Source organism: Orcinus orca, chromosome 5 (genome assembly GCF_937001465.1).
Source record: "Orcinus orca chromosome 5, mOrcOrc1.1, whole genome shotgun sequence".
Taxonomy (NCBI): domain Eukaryota; kingdom Metazoa; phylum Chordata; class Mammalia; order Artiodactyla; family Delphinidae; genus Orcinus; species Orcinus orca.
Window position 1 is genome coordinate 35,879,033 of NC_064563.1, and position 21,770 is coordinate 35,900,802.

Here is a 21,770-nt window from a genome sequence, read left to right on the forward strand (position 1 = left end):
TCTTCTAAAAATTGGTCCATGGTGCTGACTTAGTATGTGGGGAAAGAAGAGCTTTGCCCCAGATTTAAATCTTCAGAGGTAAAGGGTATGATTTAGCCTGATTCTTTTTGCACACGTCTGGAGGGAAATTGGTGGAAGTTAAGAACAGAGTGGATCAGGGAATTCAATGCCCTCTTGTCAGGGAGGGGAACAGCTTCATAGGAAAGCTTCTCTCTTATATGGGTGATGTCTGCAAACTCCCAAGGGCCTTCAGTAATTGTTTGCATCTTCACCATATGTCACTTCCTTGTGCCCTTCTGAGAAGTCATCCAGCAAACTGTACAAATACTGCCTTAACGAGACTGTGAACCTGAGATACAGATACAGACCTTTTCCTGAAGCAACATTTTCATGGTCTGCAAAGTAGGAAGGAAAAAAAAGCATTCCTAAAATTAGTGACGGAAGTCCTTACCTCAACCTTCAATCTCTTCTCAGAGGTGTTTATCTCTTCTCTACTTCCCTCCTCAAAAACTCTTTGAATTTAATAGCTTATGTTCCTGATAGTCACTAAATCTTTAGCAGATTGTATTTTCTCAAAGATGGATGTGCACCAATTTATATATCCCATTCCATATGCTCCTCTTGCAATGTGATTGACACTCTCCCCACTGAGAGGCAGGACCTGTATTCCTTGCTCTGAACCTGGGTGAGCTTGAGACTGCCCCTACAAAGAGACTATGGCAGAAGTGAAGCATGTGACTTCTGAGGTTAAGCCAGACAAAGGAGACAGCGTCCACCTGGCTTCTATTTCAGGAAACTCGCCCCTGGAACCCACCATGCAGCCACCATGCTGCAAATAAGTCCAAACTAGTCCATGCAGAGAGACCACATGGAGAAGCCTGAATGGAGAGAAACTGTGGCCCCAAATGGCACCTAGTACCAGCTGCTAGTTGAGTGCATGAGCCTTCAGATGATTCCTGCTCCCAGCTTCACATCTTCTACCTGATGCCCCAGGCATCAGGGAAGAGGAAGCCAGCCCTGCTGTGCCCTGTCCAAATTTGTTACCCACAGAATTTGAGAGCATAATAAATGTCTGCTTTATTCCACTCAGTTTTAGGGTAATTTGTTTTGCAGCCATAGTAACTGTAACAAAACCTTTCCTGATATTTTATCTTTCATTTCATCTTTAGATTACTCAGAGTGACTTTTGCAAACAATCTAAACGTTATATAACATCCAGAGTAGTGAAAGGATTATTTCTGCCCATCCACATTTCAATGAAATAAGATTTTGTTCCTCCATTTGGAAAACGAAGGCAATTCTCAAGGTCATGGATGAAAACAAAACAGCTGGAATGTTTCCTATCTTTATTTCTTATAGGAAGACAATGTTTTTTAAACTAAAACTCTGTTTTAGTTTGATAAGGCCCTTGAGCCCACAGAAAATATAGTAGTTATTTTTGTGCCTCCTTGGCTTCCTTTAATTTCCAAAGAGTTGAAAAGAGTGGAGAGCAGTTTCAAAAAGAGACCAATAGGGCTTCCCTGGTGGCGCAGTTGTTAAGAGTCCGCCTGCAGATGAAGGGGACGCGGGTTCGTGCCCCGGTCCGGGAAGATCCCACATGCCGCGGAGCAGCTGGGCCCGTGAGCCATGGCCGCTGAGCCTGCGCGTCCGGAGTCTGTGCTCTGCAATGGGAGAGGCCACAACAGTGAGAGGCTCGCGTACCACAAAAAAAAAAAAAAAAAAAGAGACCAATAGTAACTTCAGGGCCCATTAATCTGAGAGGGAACCAGAGCAAGTGGCCTGCAGGGCTGGTTTTCATAAAGATAAAATTAGTAAGAACCTCTTTAGTAAGGAAAAGGGTGGGTGAGGAATAAGTGAGAAATGTCATGAAAATATAAAATAGTAATAAGGGATAAAAACTTTCCAATAACCTTTCTGTAATTGAGAGACAGTTTTCATTTTAACTCACATTTTCATCAAAGTTACAAGGAAATTCAAACTGAACTTCTTTTTTCTGTCTACACTCCCTCACCCTCCAGTAACTCATCTAGCCTCTAGCTTTGAATCTTTCCTCTTTTCTCACAAGTCCCAAATTTGTATCTTCAGCCCAGATCTTGTCCCTACACTCTAGACTCATATCCATCTGCTACCCAGCATCTCCACTTGATGTCTAACAGGCATCTCAAGTTCAGCTTCTCCAAAAAACAGACTTCTGATATCCCTCCCCAAACCTGTTCCTCTCCCGGCCTTCTCCACTTTAGGTGATAGAAATTCTACCCTTCCAACGGCTCAGGACAAAAACCTTGACATCACCTTGACCTCACTTTCACAAACCACAGCCAACCCATCAGCAAATCCTGATGGCTCTAGCCTCAAATCATATCCGGAATCTAACCATTCTCACGACCTCCACCACTGCTAATTCCATCCAAGCCAACATCATCTCTCATCTGGATTGTTGCCACAGCCTCCTAACAGGTCTCCCTGCCTCCATCCTTTCTCTCCTGTGGTATGTTCTCACCCCAGGAACCATAATAATCCTTTAAGAATATAAGTCAAATCATGTGCTTCCTCAGATTGGAATCATCTACTGACTTTGCATCTCATTCAGAATAAATGCCCCAATCCTTAAAATGTCAAATAAGACCCATCATGATTGGCACCCTATTACTTTTCTCTTACCCCTCTGCCCCTGGCTCACTCTGCTCCAGGCTCACTCTCTTCCTGACTGTTCCTAGAAGATACCAAGTACCCTCCTGCCATGGTGCTTTTGGACTTGCTCTTCCCTTTTCCAGGAACACCCCAAACTCCAACCCCACCCCATATCTGTGTGGCTCATTTCGCACCTCCTTCACCTTATCAACAAAGAGGTACCTCACCACCCTATTTAGAACAACAAATACCATGCCCTCCAGATTCCTCTTCCCAATTTTATTTTTCTTCAAAGACCTTATTACTCCTCAACATTAAATAAGTAAATAAACAGACATGTTTGTTCATTCACTTACTGCCCATGTTCCCCATTTAGAATGTAAGTTCCATTAGAGCAAGGTTTTTTTTTTAGTCTATTTTGCATATGGCTGAACTTCCAGTGCCCAGAGTAGTTTCTGGCATATAATAGTCACATAAATGGTCAGAATAACATACACCTGTCGATGAATGAATAAACAAACAAAGGAACAATTAGACCATAGTTGATTCACAGCCAAGCACCACCTGTGCTGAAGGCAGAAGACACATGGAGAGCTTTAGAGAATGCCCACATCTGCCTGGCCAGCTCCTGGGTACACAAGTTGCTCTGGAAATTCTGCTGAGTGCAACGTGATGGCAGTTAGACTTGAGGGTCTTGGGTCACTCTTGTCTTCACCCCAGGGGACACAGCATTGCTCCATGAAAAGCATAAGCTTTAGTATCCAGAGACTGGTGTTAAAGCCCACGAACTGTTTGGATGATTCTGGACAAGTCACTTAACCACATTGAGTCTTGGTTTCCTTACCTGTAAAACAAAAACAATATCAGTTATTTTTCATAACAGATGCAATAAAGATTAAATGAGGTAACATATGGAAACAATGATCTATAAATTATAAAGGGGTAAATAAAAATAAAGGTTGTAATTATATAAGAAAACAACCTTGATTTGAGCCTACTTAGTAATTAAAGCAGAGTCACATATCCAGTGTAATTGATGGGTACCTGATTAGTCATATAAATGGCCAAAATGACTGGTTGGTTATTGCTGTGAGACTTAACTGGCCTAAAAGGGGAGGCAACTGGGAAATTTTTTAGTACCCACAAGTGGTGTGTACTCTACATTCATTATTTCATTTTATCCTAATAAAAATTCATGGGAGGTAAGTATTACAGAAGTCACATTAAAGTGATAAGTGAGGTTCAGAGAGTTTAAGTAACTTGCCAAAACTCCCTTGGTCAGGTAGCTAGGAATTACAAGGCCATTTCCAAATCACCAAGTCATGTTCTTGGACTTTAAAAATTAAAACTCCCTACCAGTGATTTTTAAATGTGTTAAAGACAGGTTATCCATATAAAATGTAGATGAAAGGGATATTACAGAAGAATATGAAATATTTCATCAAAATTCATAGAAAATGAGAAAAGCCTGATACAAAAGGATACATACTCTTTGATTCCATTGAGATGAAATTCTAGAACAGACAAAAGCTGTGGTGATAAAATCAAAATAGTGATTAATTCATGTGTGTTGGGTGTGGGGGGCAGGGATTGATTGGGAAGGGGCTATGGGAACTTAATAGGGAGATAGAAATCTCTTTCACCTTGATAATGGGTTATATGGTGTATATATTTGTCAAAACTCATCAAACTGTATACTTAAGACCTGTGCATTTCACTGGACATAAATTGGTGTCTTAGTGTGTTCTGGCTGCTTTAATACTGGTAGCTTATAAACTACTGAAATTTATTTCTCACATTTCTGAAGGCTGGAAGTCCACAGTGCTAGCATAGTCGAGTTCTGATGAAGGTCTGCTTATGGGCGGCCGACTTCTGGTTATGTCCTCACATGGTGGAAGGGGCAAGGGAGCTCTCTCTGGGGTCTCTTTTATAAGGGTATTAATCTCATTCATAAGGGCTCTATGAATTTAAGGGGGGATACAAAATCATTCAGACCATAGCAATTGAATTTTTAAGGTTTAAAGTCATGGAAAATTGATTTTTTTAGGCTTGGAACCCGAGTGAAAGGTAAAGGCACTGTTTTAAGGACTTTTATTAAACCTCAGGAAAATCCAGTGATGTAGTTTGGAAATCTAACTCATCTCCAAGATGAAGAAGTTGAAACAATATACAGTAATTTTTATGGTCCACACAGTCAAGAGGGGTGGAGCTAGGATTCAAACCCTAGTGGGATGTAATTAACCCCCCACTACAGCTGTCTCTGAAGATGGCTTGTTATGACAACAATGAAGCTGGAAAAGGGAAGTTTGGGTTCATTTTTTCCAAATATATACCAAGTCTTTAGCCTCAGCATCATGTGGATAAACAGAATACATGAATACTTAGTAGCCAGTCCAGACCTTATTCAAAGAGGTGCCTTAGTAGGAAATTACAAGGAAAAATGATAATCTGTGGCCCATAGGGATAGAAATGATTAGATTGTGTCTCTTATACTACAATACATCTTATTTGTTTCTTCATATTTTACCTTACTTAAAAATTTTAAAAAACATTTAATCTTATCTTCATAGGAATAAATAAGGTAAGCATATGGCTTTGAGTTGTAACAAAGAATGAACATTAGATTGAATAGCCACCATAACCAAGATTAAAATCATTTCAAATGAACCCCATTTAAAACTAATGTGGAAGCTTTAGCCACATTGTATCATGTGGCCTATTTTCAATACACCTCCCTTTGTACAATAGCTTTGATTTAACGTGGGAGAAGAAGCAAGAATAAAAATGTCTCAGAATAGATAGGAGCCTTATGGAACATTATTCCCCTAAAGTCCCTTCCTTTAATGACTGAATTCACTACATCTTCCTTAGAAAGGCAAAATGGTAGGTAATTTCAATTCAAACAACCATGCAGAACATAGCCAATTTAGCAGGTCACAAAAAAGAATTCAGAGGAAGCAGGGAAGATATTAACCACCATAACGAAACAACAGAAGATAAATAATAGAATCTCGCTTACCACACAGGTCTCTAACTATAGGGAATAAAACTTCCTTGATATTTTTCTCAAATGAGACATTAAACAGAAAGGCCTTGGAAGAGAGAAACATTTATTTGGGTGAAAGAAACATAAAATAGTTACATGATATAAATAATGGTAATACTAAAGAACATAACTGGCTCATGCAAGCAAAAACTTTTGCAAAACCTCTAAACTACAGTGCAGAGGAGTTCAGGTTTGTTACAGGAGGCCTTAAAACAGTGCTGTCCACTAGAACTTTCTGTGATGGTAGAAATGTTCTTTATCTGTTCTGTCCAATGTGGTAGCTGCAAGCCACATGTGGCTAGTTGAGCACTTAAAATGTGGCTAGTGTGACTGAGGAACTGAAGTTTTAATTTTATTTAAGTTTAATTAATTTAAATTTAAATAACCAAATGTGGCTAATGGTCATTGTATTGGACAGTATAGCATGGTTTCAAAGAAATAAACATTTGAGACTAAACCCCATCAGGGGTTTCAAAGAAATCCCTGATGACTCTGTCATTTCCCAAACTGACTTTTGAACGTTAATCAGTCTGTATGGTTTAAAGAGTTCAATTTGTTGTAGACACCTGCTGTTCCCAGGGGTGAAACTTATAGCCATGTCTGATGAAGGTTTGCCTCATAGTAATGAAATGGATTGTGACATTCAGAAACACTCTCACTCCTCACCTTGGCCCATGAGATTCCCAGAGTATGGCCTTACACAGAGTTGATGTAGTCCTTTACCTGATTCTTAGATTCTAAACCAAGAAAATAAAAAGGTCTCTGATGGGTTTCTTGGGAAGAAAATAAAATTGGTCTGACAGCCTGGCCTCTCTTCAGCAAGAGCTTGTTGCTGTTCTTAATAGATTTCTTCCATGTGGCCAGCTCTGCCACATGCTATAATGCTATAGCATTATAATCCTCTAACTTTCTATCCTCTACCAAATAAATTTAGTCCTTGGTAGAAACCACCAATGGAGTCTATGTGGTGAAATTCACTTCAACTAACCAAAGCATTAAGCTTTTGTTATGAAGATCACAAATTTAGCTAAAGATGGAATGCAGATTTCATTTAATCAACTGGTAATAACTGCCTGGAGCAGTTATTAATAATAAATTAATAATATCCCTAATCTTACATATAGAAAATCCTTAAGACTTCACCAAGAAACTATTAGAACTAATAAATGAATCTAGTAAAGTTACAGTATAGAAAATCAACATACAGAAGTCAGTTCCATTTCTATACACTAACAAAGAACTATCTGAAAGAGAAATAAGGAAAACCACATTTACAAGAGCATCTAACAATAAAATACTCAAGAATAAATTTAACCAAGGAGGTGAAAACTCTGTACTCCTAAAGTTATAACACACTGATGAAAGAAATTGATGAAGAGGCAAGTAAATGGAAAAATACCCTATGCCCATACATCAGAATAATAATATTATTAAATATTATTATTAATAAAATGTCCACACTACCCAAAGACATCTATAGATTCAATGCAATCCCTATCAAAATTCCAATGACATTTTTCACAGAAATAGATACTTCAATCCTAAAATTTGTGTGGAACCACAAAAGTCCCCCAGTAGCCAAAACAATCATGAGAAAGAAGAACACAGCTGAAGGCATTACATTTTCTGTTTCAAACTATATTACAAAACTATGGTAATAAGAACAGTAAGTTAGTGGCATAAAAACAGACACCCAGACCAATCGAACAGAATCAAGAGTCCAGAAATAAACCCACACATATACCATCAACTAATATTTGACAAACCAAGAATATTCAATGGGGAAATTATATTCATATAGAGAAGAATGAATTTGGATTTGTATCTTACACAACTCAGAAATATTAACTCAAAATGGATTAAAAACTTACATTAAGACCTGAAACCATAAAACTCCTGGAAGAAAACATAAGAAAAGCCTCCTTGGCATTGGCCCTGGCAATGATTTTTTGGATATGACACAAAAACCACAAGTAACAAAAGCAATAAACAACAAGTGGGACTACATCAAACTATAAAAAGCTTCTGCACAGCAAAGGAAACAATCAACAAATTGAAAGGGCAACCTACAGAATGGGAGAAAATATTTGTAAGCCTCTGAGAAGGGGTTAATATCATAATTACATGAGGAACCCATACAATTCAATAGCAATGAGACAAATAATCTGATTTTAAAATGGACAAAGACTTGAATGGACATTTTTCCAAACAAGACACACTAACAGCTAGCCGGTATATAAAAATGTACTCAACATCACTAATCACAGGGAAATGTAAATCAAAACCACAAAGAGATATCACCTCACAATTGTTAGATTGGTTATCATCAAAAAGCCAAGAGATAACAAGTGCTGTTGAGGATAAGGAGAAATCACTGTGCACTGCTCATAGGAATGTAAACTGGTACAGTTACTATAAAAAAAGTATGAAGTTTCCTCAAAAAATTAAAAATATAACTACTGTATGATCCAGAAATCTGACTTCTGGGTATATATTGGAAGGAAAAGAAATCACTATCTTGAAGGGATATCTTCAATCCTATGTTCATTGCAGCATTAATTATAGCCAAGAAATGGAAACTACCTGTCTGTCAATGGATAGATAGATGCATAAAGAAAATGTTCTGTGTGTATATATATATGCGATGGAATATTATTCAGTCATAAAAGAAGGAAACCTTGACATTTGCTGTAATGTGAATAACACTTGAGATCATTATGCTAAATAAAATAAGTCTAACAGAGAAAAACAAATACTGTATGATCCTTATACAGTATCCTTATAAATACTTATATGTGGATTCTAAAAAAGCTGAACTCATAGAAAAAGTAGATTGATGGTTGCCAGGAGTTGGGGGGTGGGGGAAATGGGGGTATATTGGTCAAAAGGTGTAAACTTTCAGTTACATGGTAAATAAGTTCTGGGGGGTTAATGTACAGCATGGTGATTACAGTTAACAATATTGTATACTTGAAAAAAACAATAATGTCCTGAGGTGCCTTGAAGTGCACTTAGGTTTAGTGGAAAATCATGCTGTAATCATTTAGTAATATTTTCCATGGGCTCACAAATGGGGACTTGTGGCTTCTGAGCTGTCTATCTGCCACCCCTATGTGAGCCAATGTAGTGATACACAGTTGAGGAAAACATAATCTAAACACATTTGCCACTAAATATCCAACAAGAGAGCATTATAGATATAACAGAGCACAGAGATAATATAGATCAATTGCAACGGGAACAATTGTGGCTGGAATCATGGAAGAGGTGGCATTTGAGCTGGATTTTGAAAGATGCATGGATTGTAGAGTGATAATGTGGAGGCATTACTGACAATAACAGACACAGGGATGCACAGCATGTCAGAGGAAGGGCAGATGTGTGACAAAGGTAGAAGGAGGTACACTGAAAGATACTGCTGAAAAGACAACATGGAGCCAAATCCATAAAGGCTTTGGATGTCATGCTACAGAACTTTTTTAAAAAATAAATTTATTTATTACTTACTTATTTATTTATTTTTGGCTGTGTTGGGTCTTCGTTGCTGTGCACGGGCTTTCTCTAGTTGCGGTGAGTGGGGACTACTCTTTATTGCAGTGCGTGGGCTTCTCATTACGGTGGCTTCTCTTGTTGTGGAGCACGGGCTCTAGGCATGCAGACTTCAGCAGTTGCAGCACATGGGCTCAGTAGTTGTGGCTCACAGGCTCTAGAGTGCAGACTCAGTAGTTGTGGGGCACGGGCTTAGTTGCTCTGCAGCATGTGGGATCTTCCCGACCCAGGGCTCGAACCCATGTCACTGCATTAGAAGGTGGATTCTTATCCACTGTTCCACCAGGGAAGTCCCAGAACTTGTTTTGTAGTGATAGGTAACCAGCAAAAAATTTTGAGCAAAGCTGTAGCATGGTCAGATCTGTATTTAAGAAGACAAGTTAGACTGCCATGAGCAGGACGGGTAGGTGAAACAAGACATCAAATGTAGCAGGACATTCTATTAATTTTCTGGTAATATACGCTTCAAAAATTGAGTTCAGAGGCCTTCTTATAACCATGACTGCTGGTTGCCAACCCAACGACCATTTCCTCTTCTTTATTAGTTTATAAAATCTTACTGTTGTTCAGGCAGGAAAATGCACAAAGAAGTTGGGCCTTTCACCTTACTTCAGGAATTGAATCATTGTTGGTCCATAAGATTCATTGCTTTTTGCTAGAGATTTTTTTCAATAGGCACAGAAAAGGCATTCAACAAAATTCAGTGTATGTGCATGATAACTTTTGGAGGTGACGTATATGTTTATTACCTTGATTGTGGTTTCATAGGTGTATGCATATGTTCAAATTCATCAAATTTTATACATTAAACGTGTTTCTTTGTATACCAACTATATTTCAGTAAAGTTGTTTAGAAAAACTCTTGTCAAAGCAGGAATAGAAATGAGTTTCCCCCATCCAATAAAAGCTGTCAACAAAAATGTGTAACTAATGTTTTCCCTAATAGTGAAATACCGAACGCTTCCACCCCAAGATTGGGAGCAAGGCAAAGATGTCTGCTCTCACAACTTTTACTAAACATTGTCCTTAAGGTCTTAGTTGTTCACTAAAGCAAGAAAATAAGTAAAAAGCATAAAGTTTAGAAGGAAGAAGTAAAACTGTCTTTATTCACAGTCAACAGACTATATGTAAGAAATGTTTTAAATAATCTACTAAAAAACTGGTAGAATGAATAAATGAATTAACAAAGTCACAGAAAGAAAACAAGATCAATATACAAAAATCAATTGTATTTCTATATTTTAGAAATAAACATTTGGAAGATAGTCTTAAAAATACCATTTGAAGTATATAGCCAAAAGCATTGAAAGCAGGGATTCAAACAGATATTTGTACATCCATGCTCATAGCAGCGTTATTCACAATAGCCAAAAAGTGGAAGAAACCCAAGTATCCATTCCAATGATAAATGAATAGATAAATAAAATAGGACATATGCATACAATATAATATTATTCAGTCTTAAAAGGAAGGAAATTCTGACACATGTTACAACATGGATGAACCTTGAGGACATTATGCTAAGTGAGATAAGCCACTCACAGAAGGACAGATATTGTATGAGTCCACTTACAGGAGGGACCTAGAGGAGAAGTTACAGGACTCAAATTCATAGAGATAGACAGTACAATGGTGGTTTCCAAGAGCTGGGGGAAGGAGGAACTGGGGATTATTGTGTAAAGTGTACAAAGTTTCAGTTTGGGAAGATGAAAAGAGTTCTGGAGATGGATGGTAGCAATGGATGCACAACAGTGAGAACATACTTAATACCACGGACCTGTACCTTAAAAATAGTTAAAATGAAAAAATTTTATGTTATGTATACTTTACCATAATTTTTAACTTCTTTAAAAATATCATTAACAGGTCTAAAGGAGGGCCTCTGGAGGCTGCAGTTCTGGAGTTTGGAGGTATCCAGTGTTCTGCTTATGCCTCTGGACTGTCTCCAGCTCAGCATTGCATCTCCTCATTCAGTTGTCTCACTATCCCCAGTGGTGTTCAAGGATTCACACTGATTTCCACAGTGCAGTGCTAACCATGGCAAGATGTGGCCGAATAGGTCTGCTAATGACAGCCTGACTTCATGTGTCAAGGTCCTGAATGCTCTTCCTGCTACCTTGTGCATTTATTGATTCTTTGGAGACACCTCATAGCTGCCATGTGGATGACAGGCTCTTGGTGTTCCAGCCAGGCATCAGGGCTGGGCCCCTGAGGTGGGAGAGCCAAGTAAAGGACATTGGTCCACCAGAGACCTCCCAGCTCCACGTAATATCAAATGGCGAAAAACTCCCAGAGATCTCCATCTCAACGCCAAGACCCAGCATCATTCAACGACCAGTAAGCTACAGTGCTGGACACCCTATGCCAAACAACTAGCAAGACAGGAACACAACCCCACCCATTAGCAGAGAGGCTGCCTAAAATCATAATAGGGTGACAGACACCTCAAAACACACCACCCGATGTGGACCTTCACACCAGAAAGAAAAGATCCAGCCTCATCCACCAGAACATAGGCACTAGTTCCCTCCACCAGGAAGCCAATGAAACCCACTAAATCAACCTAAGCCACTGGGGGCAGACACTAAAAACAACAGTAACTATGAACCTGCAGCCTGCGAGAAAGAGACCTGAAACACAGGAAGTTAAGCAAAATGAGGAGACAAAGAAAATCAGCAGATGGAGCAGCAAGGTAAAAACCCACCAGACCTAACAAATGAAGAGGAAATAGGCAGTCTACCTGAAAAAGAATTCAGAATAATGATAGTAAAGATGATCCAAAATCCTGGAAATAGAATAGAGAAAATACAAGAAACGTTAAACAAGAACCTAGAAAAACTAAACAGCAAAGAAAAAATCATGAACAGCAAATAAACGAAATTAAAAATCCTCTGGAAGGGATCAATAGCAGAATAACTGAGGCAGAAAAACGGATAAGTGACCTGGAAGATAAAAGAGTGGAAATAACTACTGCAGAGCAGAATGAAGAAAAAAGAATGAAAACAATTGAGGACAGTCTCAGAGACCTCTGGGACAATACTAAACACACCAACATTTGAATTATAGGGGTCTCAGAAGAAGAAGAGAAAAAGAAAGGGACTGAGAAAATATTTGAAGAGATTATAGTTGAAAACTTCCCTAATATGGGAACGGAAATAGTTAATCAAATCCAGGTAGCACAGAGAGTCCCATACAGGATAAATCTAAGGAGAAACTAACTGAGACATATTAATCAAACTATCAAAAATTAAATACAAAAAAAATTTTAAAACAGCAAGGGAAAAACAACAAATAATATACAAGGGAATCCCCATAAGGTTAACAGCTGATCTTTCAGCAGAAACTCTGCAAGCAAGAAGGGAGTGACAGGACATATTTAAAGTGATGAAAGGGAAAAAACCTACAACCAAGATTACTCTATGCAGAAAGGATATCATTCAGATTTGACAGAGAAATTAAAACCTTTACAGACAGGCAACAACTAAGAGAATTCAGCACCACCAAACCTGCTTTACAACAAATGCTAAAGGAACTTCTCTAGGCAGGAAACACAAGGGAAAGAAAAGCCCTACAATAATAAACCCAAAACAATTAAGAAAATGATAATAGGAACAGACATATCAAAAATTACCTTCAATGTAGATGGATTAAATGCTCCAACCAAATGACATAGACTGGCTGAATGGATATAAAACAAGACCCATACATATTCTTTCTACAAGAGACCCACTTCAGACCTAGGGACACATACAGACTGAAAGTGAAGGGATGGAAAAAGATATTCCATGCAAATGGAAAGCAAAAGAAAGCTAGAGTAGCAATTCTCATATCAGAAAAAATAGACTTTAAAACAAAGCCTAATACAAGAGACAAAGTAGGACACTACATAATGATCAAGGGATAAATCCAAGAAGAAGATATAACAATTGTAAATATTTATGCACCCAACATAGGAACACCTCAATCCATAAGGCAAATACTAACAGCCATAAAAGAGGAAATTGATAGTACCACAATTATAGTAGAGAACATTAACACCCCACTTTCCCCGTTGGACAGATCATCCAAAATGAAAATAAATAAGGAAACACAAGCTTTAAATGATACATTAAACAAGATGGACTTAATTGATATTTATAAGACATTCCATCCAAAAACAACAGAATACACATTTTTCTCAAGTGCTCATGGAACATTCTCCAGGATAGATCATATCTTGAGTCACAAATCAAGCATTGGTAAATTTATTAAAATTGAAATCATATAAAGTACTTTTCTGACCACAACGCTATGAGACTAGATAAAAATAACAGGAAAAAATCTGTACCAAATACAAGCACATGGAGGATAAACAATACACTACTTAACAACCAAGAGATCACAGAAGAAATCAAAGAGGAAATCAAAAAATACCTTGAAACAAATGACAATGAAAACACGACAACCCAAGACCTATGGCATGCAGCAAAAGCAGTTCTAAGAGGGAAGTTTATAGCAAAACAATCATACCTTAAGAAACAAGAAACATCTCAAATAAACAACCTAACCTTACACTTAAAGCAATTAGAGAAAGAACAAAAGAACCCCAAAGTTAGCAGAAGGAAAGAAATCATAAAGATCAGATCAGAAATAAAATGAAAAAGAAACGAGGGAAATGATAGCAAAGATCAATAACACTAAAGCTGGTTCTTTGAGAAGATAAACAAAATTGAAAAACCATTAGCCAGATTCATCAAGAAAAAAAGGGAGAAGACTCAAATCAATAGAATTAGAAATGAAAAAGGATAAGTAACAACTGAAACTGCAGATATACAAAGGATCATGAGAGATTACTACAAGCAACTCTATGCCAATAAAATGGACAACCTGGAAGAAATGGACAAATTCCTGGAAATGCACAACCTTCTGAGACTGAACAAGGAAGAAATAGAAAATATGAATAGACCATTCACAAGCACTGAATTTGAAACTGTGATTAAAAATCTTCCAACAAACAAAAGCCCAGGACCAGATGGGTTCACAGGTGAATTCTATCAAACATTTAGAGAAGAATTAACACCTATCCTTCTCAAACTCTTCCAAACTATAGCAAAGTGAGGAACACTCCCAAACTCATTCTATGAGGCCACCATCACCCTGATACCAGCAGCAGGCAAAGATGTCACAAAAAAAGAAAACTACAGACCAATACCACTGATAAACATAGATGCAAAAATCCTCAACAAAATACTAGCAAACAGTATCCAACAGCACATTAAAAGGGTCATACACCATGATCAAGTGGGGTTTATCCCAGGAATGCAAGGATTCTTCAATATACGCAAATCAATCAATGTGATACACAATATTAAAAAACTGAAGGAGAAAAACCAAATGATCTTCTCAAGAGATGCAGAAAAAGCTTTTAACACAATTCAACCCATATTTATGATAAAAACCCTCCAGAAAGTAGGCATAGAGGGAACTTTCCTTAACATAATAAAGGCCATATATGACACCCACAGCCAACATCGTCCTCAGTGGTGAAAAACTGAAACCACTTCCACTAAGATCAGGAACAAGACAAGGTTTCCCACTCTCACCACTATTATTCAACATAGTTTTGGAACTTTTAGCCACAGCAATTAGAGAAGAAAAAGAAATACAAATCAGAAAAGAAAAAGTAAAGCTGTCACTGTTTGCATATGATATGATACTATACATAGAGAAACCTAAAGATGCTACCAGAAAACTACTAGAGCTAATCAATGAATTTGGTAAAGTAGCAGAATAAAAAATTAATGCACAGAAATCTCTTGCATTCCTATACACTAATGATGAAAAATCTGAGAGAGAAATTAAGAAAACACTCCCACTTACCATTGCAACTAAAAGAATAAAATATCTAGGAATAAAGCTACCTAAGGAGACAAAAACCTGTATGCAGAAAATTATAAGATACTGATGAAAGAAATTAAAGATGATACAAAGAGATAGAGAAATAATACCATGTTCTTGCACTGGAAGAATCAACACTGTGAATATGACTCTACTACCCAAAGCAATCGACAGATTCAATGCAATCCCTATCAAACTACCACTGGCGTTTTTAACAGAACTAAAACAAAGAACTTCACAATTTGTATGGAAACACAAAAGACCCTGCATAGCCAAAGCATCTTGAGAAAGAAAAACAGAGCTGAAGGAATCAGGCTCCCTGACTTCAGACTATGTTACAAAGTTACAGTAATCAGGACAGTATGGCACTGGCACAGAAACAGAAATATAGAACAATGGAACAAGATAGAAAGCCCAGAGATAAACCCATGCACATATGGTCACCTTATCTTTGATAAAGAAGGCAAGAATATACAGTGGAGAAAAGACAGCCTCTTCAATAAGTGGTGCTGGGAAAACTGGACAGCTACATGTAAAAGAATGAAATTAGAACACTCCCTAACACCATACACAAAAATAAACTCAAATGGTTTAAAGACCTAAATGTAAGGTGAGAGACCATCAAACTCTTAGAGGAAAACATAGGCAGAACACTCTATGACATAAATCATAGCAAGATCCTTTTTGAGCCCCCTCTAGAGAAATGGAAATAAAGACAAAAATAAACAAATGGCACCTAATGAAACTTAAAAGCTTTTGCACAGCAAAGGAAATCATAAACAAGACGAAAAGACAACCCTCAGAATGGGAGAAAATATTTGCAAATGAAGAAACTGACAAAGGATTAATCTCCAAAATTTACAAGCAGCCCATGCAGCTCAATATCAAAAAAACAAACAACCCAATCCAAAAATGGGCAGAAGACCTAAATAGATATTTCTCCAAAGAAGATATACAGATTGTCAACAAACACATGAAATAATGCTCAACATCATTAATCATTAGAGAAATGCAAATCAAAACTACAACGTGATATCATCTCACACTGGTCAGAATGGCCATCATCAAAAAATCTAGAAACAATTAATGCTGGAAAGGGTGTGGAGAAAAGGGAACCCTCATACACTGTTGGTGGGAATGTAAATTCATATAGCCACTCTGGAGAACAGTATGGAGATTCCTTAAAAAACTAAAAATAAAACTACCATAGGCCCCAGCAATCCCACTGCTGGGCATATACCCTGAACAAACCGTAATTCATAAAGAGTCATGTACCACAATGTTCATTGCAGCTCTATTTACAATAACCAGCACATGGAATCAACTGAAGTGTCCATCAACAGATGAATGGATAAAGAAGATGTGGCACATATATACAATGGAATATTACTCAGCCATAAAAAGAAATGAAGTTGAGTTATTTGTAGGGAGGTGGATGGACCTAGAGTCTGCCATACAGAGTGAAGTAAGTCAGAAAGAGATAAACAAATACCATGTCCTAACACATATACATGGAATCTAAAAAAAAAAAAAAAAAAGGTCACGAAGAACCTAGGGGCAAGATGGGAATAAAGATGCAGACCTACTAGAGAATGGACTTGAGGACACGGGGAGGGGGACGGATAAGCTGGGACAAAGTGAGAGAGTGGTAGTGTATATATGGACATATATACACTATCAAATCTAAAATAGATAGCTAGTGGGAAGCAGTCACATAGCACAGGGAGATCAGCTCAGTGCTTTGCGACCAGCTGGAAGGGTGGGAGGGAGGGAGATGCAAGAGGGAGGAGATATGGGGATATATGTTTATGTATAACTGATTCACTTTGTTATAAAGCAGAAACTAACACACCATTGTAAAGCAATTATACTCCAATAAAAATGTTTAAAAATATCATTAACAGAAGGGCACAAACACACACACACACACACACACACACACACACACATAATTTAACAAATGACATGCAAGTCCTATACACCAAAGCCCTATATGCAAAACACTGCTGAGCAAAATTATAGAGGGCCTAAGTAAATGGAGCAAAAAAGAAAAATGTTGGAAACTCATCCTACCTGATTTCAAGACTTATTATAAAGGTACCGTAATCAAGACAGTGTGGTATTGGTAAGGATAAATAGATTAGTAGAACAGATTAGAAAGCCCAGAAATGGACCACACATTTATAGTTAATTGATTGGAACAAAGAGCTAAGGCAATTCAACTGGGAGAAAGAAAGTCTTTTTAATAAAGGGTGCTGGTACAACTGGAAAAGTACACGGAAAAATATTAACATGAGATGAATTATAAACCTAAATACAACAGTTTAAACTATAAAGTTTCTAGGAGACACACATATGGTCCGGGTGGTAGCCCAAGAATTTGCATTTCAGACAAGTTCCCCAGATGATGTGCAGGCTGCTGGCCCAGGGACCACATTTTAACATTGTTTTTTAACAGTGTGGAGCAAGAAAAAAAAGTGATAACATTTTTTTTTTCACTCAACTCTTCCCCTTGAATAATTAGAAAGTAAAATAGTAACTTCTTAGGAATAAATTGAAACTATTAATAATTTAGGATTAAGTAGAAATGATAGAAGCTGTGAAGAAACATCTTTTTCAGCCATGTTGAATTTAGGACTAGGAAATAACAGTTTTCTGAGAAGCCTAACTGGATACGGTATACCAAGAGAAATTTACTGCCTTAACCCAAAGAAAAATAGTCGTGCATATAATATGTACCCTTGCTTATGTGCCCAACACGAAGATAAGATATTCAAGTACATTTCAGCCTGGCAGCCCATTCTGCTAGGTCATGCTCCATGATGAAATGTCATTGCCATTTCCCTGGATTAGAAAAAAGCCTTCTGTATGGAGACTTCCCTAATGTTCTTCTGTGATTTGCCATTACAATCACTCTCCATGTCATGCTTCTTTTTGCTTTTTTTTTTTTTTTTGCGGTACGCGGGCCTCTCACTGCTGTGGCCTCTCCCGCCGCGGAGCACAGGCTCCGGACGCGCAGGCCCAACAGCCATGGCCCACGGGCCCGGCCTCTCTGCGGCACGCGGGATCCTCCCAGACCAGGGCACGAACCCGCGCCACCCGCATCGGCAGGCGGACCCTCAACCACTGGGCCACCAGGGAAGCCCTCTTTTTGCTATTTTCTTTGAAGCTTTAGCCAGGCAGTTTGCAGCTAGTACATATTCCTTAGAGCAGTAAACAAGCTTTAAACAAATAGGTAGTATCAAGGAATTTTGTAGCTTTATAAAGGGGACCTTACAGATGACGATCTTACAGAGAGGCAGAGAGAGTGCAAGGCTTTAGAGCATGGGCTATAGAGTTTGGCAGCTCTGAGTTAAAATCCTGCTCTACCATTTAACTAGGAAGGATTTCTAGAGCAGTTTCTTCAACCATTTAAGGTCTCAGTTTTCTCACATGTAAGAAGAGAAAATCTCTTGTGAAGATTAAATGGGACAATATGTAGAAAGTACTCAGCCCCTTGCTTGAGCCTAGTGTGAGTAACCATTGTAAGTATAATTGGGATAGTATCTTAAACCATATAAATGTGCATTTCTCCTTTGTATTTCCATATGAAGCATCTCCTTAGCCAGTATAAAGCATTAATCTGGGGAAGGGGATGGCCAGGGAGTATGGAGTAGAAAGGGAAAGAAAAGACAATTAGGAGATTTATTGCAGAAACATAAAGAAAATAATTAATATTCAGATTCTAGCAGGCAACAAAAATGTTTTTGAGCACAAACTGAGAGAGAGAGAGAGAGATGAAAACTGAGATGCTGAGCATTTTATCTGAGAGACTGAGTGTTGACCTAAAGAGGCCATGTGGTAGGTTTCTTGCCAAACTGATTGCTGTCATGCCTCTCTTTGTATCCAAGCCCTTTGCACCATGACTTTGCATGCCTCCATCAGGTGAATGGTCCAGCAGACTAAACAACAAGTGCAAAGACACTGAGGCAAGAAGGAGCTTGACAGTGTTCAAGAAACACAGAGAAGGCCAGTGTGGTTGGAGTGCAGGGAGAGGGACTGGGGAATGATAGAAAGTGAAGTCAGAGAGAGGACAACACCAGACCATACACAGCCTTTGAGACTAGAAATCTCTGGCAACAGTAGAAGGAAAAGCCCAAATCACTGTGGCCTGCTTATACATGAGTACAGAAGGACCTATGGTTAAAATATCAAAATGCTTTCATTCCAGTTGGTAAATAGCCACTGTGCTGATCCCACCTAAAAGTCCCCTCAGCTCTGGCCAGCCATGCCCCTCCCTGAGGGCCATAAACCTTCCAGGATCCTGTAATTTAAGAATTCAGGGTAACTAGAAGCCTCTAACCCTGATCTAGTGCCATGACTACAGATGCGTAACATTATCCCCAGGCAAAAGGAAGAGCATTTCTTTATATACATCTTTATGAAGTTCAAAATAAACATGTATTCATTCACTTAGTAAATATTTATTAAGTACCAACTATGGGCCAGGAGGTATTAGAGGTGTCGGGGATGAGTGAGAGTAAACAGACCAGTTTCTGCCCTCACAAAGCTTAGAGTTTGTACTTTAGGCCAATTATTGCCTGTAGGGAGTAATTCTTAGGCAGTGGTTCTTAACCTAAACTACACAGCAGAATCACCAGAGGGTTTTTAAAAGTACTGATACCTAGGTCCCACCCCAAGAGGGTCTGATTTAATTCCTCTGAGTAGTGGCCAGGGCATTGGAAATTTCTAAAAGTCCGCCAGCTGATTCAATGTGCTACCAGGGCTGAGAACTTCTCTCCTAGAGATATGAGCCAACGTGGATGACAGAGTGGAACTGTGACATTTTAGTAAAATTTATGGTTGCAAACCTAGAGAGTTAAGTCTTCACTGCATTTTAATGCATAAAGATAAATCAAGATGGAAACATGATTCTTTCAAAGGTGTTTTTCAGAAAGTTCTGGAGGCCGTCTTTGTAGAATGGTGTCCTGACTAATGCTGCCTGGCAGTCTGACCCAATGTTAGGCAGGTCAACTCCACGTATTCTGCCAATACTCAGCAAAACTCTGGGCTTTGTGAAATAGAATTCCTGAGGAGAAGGACCTGTAAATGTGAACACTCCTATCCTTCTCTTCCCCCACCCATGACCTGTCTGCACGTCCCACCCAAAGCCAGCAGTCAGTCTGAGGAATGGGTGAACGCCCAGGACTCCATGCCATAGGTAAGGAATCCAGCCCTTGGGGTCAACAACCAAAACTTGAGATTGCTTTTCACACGGATTTATTACCTCTCCAAACCACTTTCCAGTTGCTTCCTTCAGCTGTCCATCAAGTGACAAATGTTTAGGATGAAACAGAATGAGAAACTCCTTGAAAAGATTTGACCCAAAGGAGAGTCGAGAGGAGCTATGGAAAGGGAAACATGCACCAAACGCTGGGCTGCAGCATAAAGATTTTTCTAGATTCATTAGGTCACAGAGAAGCATCAAAGCACATTCTAGGACAATGAATGTGCTCAGGGCTAGCTCTTGATTATTCTGTCCTAATGAAGGGGGACAATGATGTGAGTTTTCTGAAACAGAAGCTGATTTTAATGAGCGGTTTGGTTTTGACTCTGGAAATCACTACTAGGTAAATAAAAACGTACCCAGCATGTCTGACCATTTTTCAGCTGGGCAGCTTGGAATGTGGCCAAGAATGTAGAAAGAAAATGGCTAGCATTTCAAAATTCATCTGAGAAAACCCACAAAACAGAAGCATCTTAGTGGAAACAACAGAGCTCTGAATTATGATTTAGAAGGCAAGAATTCTTGTCTCTGGTCTATCGTGACCAGGTGTGTGACATGGGTAAGTAACTTCTCTTCTCTCTGTGCCTCAGTTTCCTCACTTTTAAAATGAGGGGACTAGACTTAAGTGATCTCCAGTAGAACAGATGGGTAAAATGGAATTTAATATCTGAGAGAGAGAGAGAAAAAATACTGATGTGTGAAGCATGAAGACCACTGTCAGGGAGTAACCAAGTTTGTATTTGGAGCCCAAGACACTCGTAGGGGATGAGGGCAGGAGGGGATCAAGACGCTTACACTTTTTCTCAAAAATTATAACTAGTCAGGGCGAACTGGGGATTGCCCTGATCTATTCTTAGAGTCAGGGAAGGGCCACGAGAACCCTAGGTAAACTCACCACCAAGGAGAAAAGACAGGACCACCAGCCCAGCTTCTGCACCAACTTAGGAGTTCAAAAGTGTAGTGCACACTGGGACCAGACCCAACCTAGGATCAGGGAGCAGGCTTGAGTCCTGGGGAAGTGGCCATGTGAGTGAGGAGCTATAATGATGGGAATCCAAGCCAGGTTTGCCTGAAGCCCACCACTGGCTGAACTTACTCCTGAGGGCTGGGACCTTCTCTTTGGTCCTTTAAAGAAGAGCGGTGGCCAAAGCAAGCTACACTAGCGGCTTCCCCTAGAGCCACCAACCTCTGTGGAACGACAAGAGTCCCCAGTCTCAGTTGGGACTCCAGAAGTTGAAACAGAAATGACCAGGAGAGCCCTGGCCTATTAGAGGAAGGGGATCCCAGCAAAGGTCACTGTATTTCCTGTTCACTGGGCATGCGAGAGCTCCCATATTCAACTTTGGGACCCCACCTGAGTGGTGCCTTATTTGCATCCCAAACTATGAATTGGAGCACTCC

General features: G+C 38.9%; 1 long non-coding RNA gene across 5 annotated transcripts in view; it reads right to left on the reverse strand.

Moving 5' to 3' along the window:
* Positions 1-2,895: 2,895 nt before the first annotated feature.
* The window catches only part of LOC125964545 (uncharacterized), a 116,561-nt gene continuing 97,686 nt past the window's right edge, over positions 2,896-21,770 (reverse strand). For 4 of the 5 annotated variants that reach the window (XR_007477660.1, XR_007477662.1, XR_007477661.1 and 1 more), the window contains 2 exons: positions 9,185-9,587; positions 2,896-3,475 (listed from right to left, as the gene is read on the reverse strand). This is a non-coding gene — a long non-coding RNA (uncharacterized LOC125964545). Of the gene's footprint in view, positions 3,476-9,180; positions 9,588-21,770 lie in introns of all 5 variants that reach the window. The other variant, XR_007477659.1, reaches the window with a different exon arrangement.